Source organism: Pinus tabuliformis, chromosome 6 (assembly GCF_031772625.1).
Source record: "Pinus tabuliformis cultivar Carrire ecotype Pingquan chromosome 6, CPIR1, whole genome shotgun sequence".
Taxonomy (NCBI): domain Eukaryota; kingdom Viridiplantae; phylum Streptophyta; class Pinopsida; order Pinales; family Pinaceae; genus Pinus; species Pinus tabuliformis.
Window position 1 is genome coordinate 40,486,143 of NC_142292.1, and position 8,435 is coordinate 40,494,577.

The following is an 8,435-nucleotide window of genomic DNA, read 5'->3' on the forward strand; positions in this document are numbered from 1 at the left end:
TAGAAATGAATATTTGGGATCCTAATGTAGAGCTAGTAGATCTACAATCAATGGCTTTTGCATCATCGATGAACCATGAGAAGTCAAGGGCTGTAGAGATGAAAAGAATATTGGACAGAGAGAAAAATGAACTTTTTTTTTTCATCAGAGCTGAACAATCAAATCCCATGGCCTTAATCAAAACCCATAATCTAATTTCAAATGATCCTCAACTGGCACCTATATATCTTGCTACCCAAGAGCAAACAATTTCACATTTTGAGGATATGTTTAGACTGCTAAGAGATGATAATATACATGCCTGCTAAAGGAGATGGAACACATTGCCACTAAAATTTATTTTAAGCGAAATATTCATTACCCTTTCCTACGTTGATCTTGGGTTGAGAAAATGGAGTCCACCAACCAAGGAATTCCCCTTGGAGGAAATCCTAGTCCCTTCTCCTCTTGGGGAGATGTTGGTGCACCCCATATGGCCACATTTTCACTTCCACGACTGACAATTGGTTTGCCTGTATGGCTCTTCTCAACCTCTGTCGTTCAGAACACCACAATTCTTGAACAATCGAATCAGAAACTAGACAAGTCCAGAGTTACCCACCAACCTTCTACTTCCTCTAATTCTTCCTCTCCTCCTTCCTCTTCGCTTGATGGGGCTGGTAAAGCCAAAAGTCAAGTACCTAAGGAGAAGAAGGAAAATAAGAAGAAAGAGAAGAAGAAGAAGGAGCCAAAAGTGAATGGGGGCAAACGAGTGTCGTCTAGCGAAAATCCACACACTGCACCGACCAGGCCTAAATTGTCATGTGTCATTTGCAAAGGAGACCACTATCACAGAGATTGTCCTTACATCCCTCGGATATTAAGGGACTGGTCTCCTCATTTGCACAACCCGGTGTCATCAACCTCTGATGATCATGTTGAAAACACACCGTCGACTAGTGAAAGTGAAACCCTAGGACAAAAAGGAAAATATATATTTCCTTGTAAACTGTGCGAAGGTGATCATGTCATCCACCATTCTCCATTTTTAGATGAAGCTAAAAGAGTTTTGGACGATCGTCTGGTTTCACCGTTACGATTTCATCCTGGATATAAAAAACTCTTGCGAGTCCATCACTAGTTGAAAATCCGGCTAACCCGCTCAGGTGGTCAGCCGAAGCATCTATCATTGAAGATAAACCATCTAAACCCATACCAGACGAAAGTCAAAAGGTCGAGGCGACAGTAGACCCGGTCTTGCCTTCAGAGGTTCCATCTTCAGATGATACAGTCACAGAAGAGAGCAAGGATGACACTGTCCAAATTCTTTTCATAAGCACAGACTCCAATGAACATGGGGGCAATTTACCCGTTCCTTTATGCAAGGAAGGAAGTTCATCAGAGTCATGCCCACTCGTCTATCCGGTCCCACCTCCAAGCAACCTAGTTATCTCCTTCGACTGGAATCAACTAGGTAGACCTCGTTTACCAGCTAGTATACCATTCCGAATCATTGTTCAAATATATAGAATGGTTATGGCTGGTACCATCGTAGATGACGGGGCTTCTGTGAGTATCCTTTCCTCAACTGCTTGGGAAGCGCTTGGTTTGCCATTGCTTTTGCCTAAGATGAGAAATCTAATAGGTTTTGATAAAGGAAGCAGTCGACCATTAGGAATCCTTCCCAATGTGCCCATAACATTGAGAGGGAAAACCGTTCACATGAACATGATGGTAGTTCAAGGACCCCTGGATTACAATCTACTCCTTGGATGAGACTATATTTATTGCATGGGAGCAATTGTCTCCTCACTCTTTAGAGTAATGTGTTTTCCGCACGAAGGAAGAGTGGTCAAGCTCATAGACCAGCTTTCATTTCCTGGATCATACAGATCAAATAGTCATATACCATCCCTAAATGGTCTTTTCACGCAAGAAATGTCTAAATCTCCAGTCCATCCACCCGATGAGCGCGAGTGATTCGGGGGGACATGACTGAATCCCAGGGGGCATGCACCCTGGTCTGCTTCGACAGGAAAACTTCGGGTATAGGGTAGGTTTCCTTGAGAGAATATGACCTCCGTACTCCCGTCCGTGATTGGAAGAGGGAGTTGGACTGGAATAAGATCCTCTTGTCAAAGTTATGTGGGTTGGAGGGCATCACCGCTCAACTTTGTTTATTTCGGTAGACATTGCCGAAGAAGTGTTTTGTTTATGCGCTAAATAGAACAATATTTGGGTAGAGTGAAAGAGGTATACCTTTCCTGATAAAACAAATGTTTTGTGAGCTCGAATAAAAGGTGACCTTGAAACTCTGTTTTATACCTGGGGGCATGCAAACCTTTTGGCGTGCAAGCAAAGAGCGACTATTTATTTTTTAAATTTATATGACCTCTAACCCTTTAAACTCGTAGGATTGGTCGTTTCCTAGCTTGCATGAAGAAAGGATGTGGGGCAAAACTCTAAAAATTGATATTTTTATATGAGACATTCTTATCACACGACTGGATTAATCGAGCAGTTTTAGCACATATTTCAAGCTCGTTAAAAAACAAAAATAAGCCATGAGCAAATGTTTTCCCCCGCGTTTAAGCTCGTTAAAGAATGAACTATTCCCCAGTAAATAACCATCGTGAATGTAGTACTTCAGCCATTAAAGCCTTGGTCGTGTTTGCACCGTCACCTCCACTTTTTCATTGGCCGATCATTCACCCCCATTTGATTGTTTACCCATTTTGAGGAACAGCTGTGAAGAGTCATTTCACTAGCCATCCTTGTAAGATTGCCGTGATTGGAAAATTCCAAACCTTACCTGAAATCAGCTGCTACCCATTTTATCACTCGTTCCTCAAAAGACGAGTTTCCTTTAAGCTCTTTTCAACTGACTCGTAAAATATGAAAAGATTGCCGAGCCATTGGCCTCTCCAGCTCGTTAAAGGGACAAGAAGTGTTATCCATCCTCTAGATTTTAATCTTTTTGGAACTAAGGGATTATTACAAAAAAAATATCGAGCGCTTGTTTTGTTCGACTTGTTAAAAGTATCGAAAATTCATCCCTTCTATATTGTTTTATACTTTTTCAGACTTAAGGGATTAGATGACGAAAAATGAATTTTGGATTTACCTTTATGTTCCTTTTTAGACTCTCTAAAATTGAAAAGGACCAAGTTATCTTTGTCGTTAAACTCGTTAAAAATATTAATAGCGACAAACTTGTCTATAGACGAGAAGGAGTTTCACTATCGCTAGGCTCGTTAAAACATAGCGATGGGTTTGCCCGAAGGGAAAATTATAGAACAAGCATATGTTATCCTCATCAAGCTTGAATAAAATAAAGAGGTACTGGTCAGCAATGATTGGGGAAAATTGGGAAGAAAACTTGAAGAAACTTTGTTGGTAGCAAGTCGCTCTTGAACATGACACTTCCACTCCGTGTCCGAGTTTGGTTGGGTTGTTTCATTCATCCGTCACATCACCATGGTCACGCCATACCATCCACATTTGGGGTTAATGCTACAAATCCATCACACCAGTGTCGCCAATATGTTCAAGAGAAGTCATTCAGTGAATTCACCTGTGTCTCACCCACTACCATACATTATACTCCATTCTTTCATGACCGCCACCCTGAACCCTATATCACCAGATCGTTTTCACCTCCATTAAAATCATTTGCTCCATTCCGTGTCATTTATGTGGGATTCATTAAGGCCCTCCTGTGACAGATCACTTCTTGTAGACATCAGCTCATTATCCAAGAAGTTGGTCTAGGAACACTCCATTCAGTACATTGAAGCTTGCATGCCTCAATGGCGAGTTTCTCACTTCCTACGACAGGTTTACATCAATGGCCTTCGACCGAAAGATTTTGCGTGGTGTTCGACACCAAGTCCTTTATTCACACCACGTGAGTTGTACTGCAGTACCTTGAGGGTCATTATCATTATCGGTGATTCCTCTCGCGCTTGTTAACAGTTTACATCATTCACTGGTAATCAAGCGATGTCTTTCCATGTTCGACTTTAGAACATTTCTCACATGGATCGACTTGTACTTCGAGCGAAGATCGGACGAGATTGAAGACCCCAGATCTAGTTTCATCCATCCGGGCTGCGATATATATTCAGGGAAATAAAGACATTAAATGTACATCATTGCTGCACAGATAATCACCCACTCAAAAGGATGGTGGCTCTATCAGAACCATCAATCTACACTCAGACGATTGTTTGTCCTATGTACATGAAAATGAATTTATAAAGCTGAGCATGGGAATGCCCGCCTCAGCCAGATCATGAAAATATTATGAAGATAATGTATTGTATTGTATCTTATTACAGGTCTCCTCCTAACATTGAAAGAACTTCGGATCCTCACAATAAAGAATTTCACCCGACATCAAAAGATTAACGGCCTCATGCTTTAGGGGGCAACTGTTATAGACATTTTTGGGCCCTACAACCCCAAGCATGAAATGTCCATAAACCAAGGGCTCCTAAGTCCCTAAAAGTGTTGTTCTAACCCCTAAAGGAACAAGTTCAACAAATTACAGCTTCTCCCAGAAGTTCTCCATGAGAAACTACTCAGAATTGGTCAAAACAGGATCATTGCAGCTGCTCCACTGGCTAAGTGTGTTTCATCTCACCCAAATACACTGTGAGGGTGCGTTGCATTTCAAAAGTCCCTTCTGTGGGGTGCGATAGGTGAGAAATGACAAATGGCAGTGTCATTCCGCAAGGTGGAGAGGTAATGGAAGCTTCCAGAATCTTCTCCTATGGCACTTGCCTCACTGAATTCGACCAAGGATGAGTAAAAGGCCATCAGTCTCCAAGTGGAAGCAAGAACTATCAGGGAGAAGACACTAATCAAATCACAAGCTGACTCATCCCCCTTACAGATATCTATATATGGATCCCTCATCCCAGAGATCCAGAGGTTGGAATTTTGCATATTGTAAGGAATTGTTGTTGGTTTCTTGAGACAAACATCAGATTGTTGGGTGATCTAAGCTTTGTTTGAGGTGAAGAGGGGCTTCTTTGCTGGGAGGTTGATGCTGGGTCAGAACAACTGGTTGCAACTCCTCTTGGCTCTTTTCTTGTTTATAAATAAAAGCTATTTTATTTTTCCTCCATGCTTTTGTGTCATTGATGCTTGTTACATTTGTATGGTCAATTTACATCTGATCCTAGATTGTTTATGATTATAGATCCATGTCTTAGTATAGTGCTATGCTTCTGTGATCTTACAGGAACTTTGTGAAGCTAGGTGTGCAAGGGAACATGTATCTGAGGACTATCAAAATAGAGAGGGATCAAATCAGGAGATTAGCGCAAGACAGAGGTTGGTCTTTCTGTTCCTCTCTATCTATAATTCATAAAGGAAAAACAAAAGTAGCTTTTCTCTGTTTGTTTCTAAGGCAGCTATCACACCTTAGTGGGATAGAGCAGTTCTATATAGACACTTTTCCCTGTAACAGCAGCGTCCAGGGGTACAATTACGCGTAGTGAGCTCTTTTGAAAAATCATTTTTGGCTTTTTCAGATTGATCACCTCATTCATGTCAGTGGACCAATCAATTCCTAAGAGCATGGGGTAGGGATTGGTGTCATCAACAATCTTTATCACTTAAATGTTTTTGAGCGCTCTCACTCCCTCAATATCCACAGTTATTCCCTACAATCACCCCATGGCTATTATTTTCTGCTGCTTCACCATCCTTAGATGAATTGGAGACCACTGTAGTGCAGGTCCCCCCATTCGCTCCCATCTCTGTTTTGGCAGAACATTCACATCTGACCCTAAACCCAGGATGACTTGATCCATCTCATATTCTCCAATCTACGTGGTAAGTCTTGCTTCTCTTTCCGTCCTTGTTTTATGTTTTTTTATTTTCTTGACTACGCACGGTTCTCCTCACACAGTCCCATCGCATCTGTTAATGAGCTCATGTAACCCTTTCACCGCTTTACTATCGCGCAGTACCTTCATACATGTTTCTAGGAACGTTGTGAGCATAGATGGCTCCATCTTCAGCTCTAGGTTATCTTTTCTTCCTGAAGTGGAGGAATCAGCGAAGCTCTTCTTAGCATCCATGAAGGTTCCCCAGGTGCACTCCAAATTAAACTCTGCTTCTTTCACCACAGCTTTTCGAACCTAAGTACTATCTTTTGTCTGTTTTCCTTTGTAATCTCCCATCGCGATTCCACTTCGGAGCACAATGTTCACATTCGAACCTTCCTCGCGTGACTCAAACCTCATTATCTACATGTTTTGAATTGGGGGAGGAGGTAGTGCTCCTTTGTCGTGTATCCTAGCTATCAGCGTGGGACAATCCTTTGTCTCATGATCAAACAAGGTACAATAAAAACATGACTGGCACATTGGATTCATGCAATCGTAGGCATAATGTCCCGGCCCTCCACAATTGTAGCATATCAACTGTCCACGACCTCTTCTAGGTCCTCCTCCACCTCGGCCTTGTTCGCACCCGTGAAATCCTCTTCGCATTATTCCTACATTTTGGTCAAGGGGTCAAGTTTTGACCTGAACTCTGTAGCTGGGAGTTCTATCCATTATTAACTCATAGCTTCTACAAGTGCACTCATCATTTCCCACTGACCTACAAATGTTGCAGAACAACTGTTGCAAATTTTGTGTATACTTCTGTAACAAGTGACAATTGTCTGTGACATGTTTTTCTGCTATTTGACAAATCGTGCACCACAAAGAAGGTGTCACGCTAGGTCCTACTTGCACTTCCAGTCTTAAGGGCATATTTCTTCCTCCCGCGAGGTAATTTGTGAAAACAGAGCAGTGGTCCTTGTCATGACCTCACCCTTGCAATTTACGCACCATAACTCTTCGCACACATCTAGTCGAGTTGTCCTGTCCTGTTTCAGACTCTGTATATTAAGGCATAAATTCTTTAGCTGCGCATGGATCTGTTGAACTCCTAAGTTAGGATCCTGCGATGGGGTTTCATGTAGCCTCATTGCAATCTCTAAGGCCTCTGTGTGAGTCATTATCTTCTACTATGATAACGCACTCCTTAAATGTGGCATTATTGAAGCTACAAACCACTCGTAATGTTGTCCATCTATCAAATTCATATTAGCTTTGTGAATCATACATTTCAGCCTCTCATCCAACTCCCAAGGAGTCTTGCCTGGTAGCATCATGATCTCTTTGAATCTTATGATTAACTGTGCTTTAGACTTCAACCTGTTAAATTCTCTACTTAACGCTGCTTCGATATCCATGACTCCTGCATTTGGATTATCATTTGAGTGCTTAGTATACGAGGTCAGCGCGGGGTCCTACAGGGTGCTATCTAATGTCACTTTATTTATATTGTCATCTGTAACTACTTGTGCTTCCCATCCTTTGAACATAGGCAACTTCACTGTGCTTGCAATATCGAATCGTGGTGGTGGTGGAGGTGGTACGGGTCAAGATGGAAGTGATGGTGGTGAAGCTGGTGGCGGTTTGGGTGGAGGTGGTATTCGCAGAATTCTTTGTCTTATCATATGGATTTCACTTCGCAGTGAGACCTACATGAACTCTTCCTCATCCCCTGGTGGAGATGAAATCAAGGGGCTAGTTTTTGGTCCCTTATTTCCTTCGTTCCTGTAAGATTTTCCACTTTGCATAGCCCTGAACATCAAGGTAACTCCATAACCCTCTTTTCGCATAATATCATTCTAATCCAAGCATTCAAAGACTTTATGTACTTACCCCGTGGTCATTTGAGAAAGCGTCGCTCTCCCTCACTATAGCTAACTGAGGTGTCAATCGCGAACTCTGTAATGAATCCTCCTATAATACGATTGAGCCAATGATCAACGGCACACATGATCTTATCTGATGCTTCCAACCTTCGCACTAAATCTGGGGTCCACACAATAGGACCGTCAAGCTTCCACCTTCCTTGGCTATCTGCTAGCTTCGCTATCCACTTGTATAGCTCAGTAGGGAAGGACGCGAAGAATATTTCATGGATATCCGTGTATAGGTAGCAGTATAACCACTTTTCTTTTAAGAGTCACGGGTTCTTGTTCTCATGCGCTATGAACTCGTGAATTCTTCTGTCCAACCAACATTCAATTTCATTCTTAATTGGATTCCAATGATACAACATCACACATCTCTATGGCAATTCCAATCCCCGCAATAGAACCATTTTTTGGGTTATGGGGGCCTGACCTAGGTTCGAAGTTATTTAGCCAAAAAAATCCCTACACTACTAGCCCTTTCAATATCAGGCTGCGGAGCGTGAACTGAAGTCTCACCCGGAGCAGTATGGGGGGATGCTGGAACCAAGTTTCCACACCCTTGAGATGTGTGAGATGTTGATTTAGTACAACTATATATGTCTTCACCCAAGTCATTTTGCGCACTATCCCAACATTCAATACCTTCACAATCTGTTATAATCATCTTTCACACAGCCCTAACCAG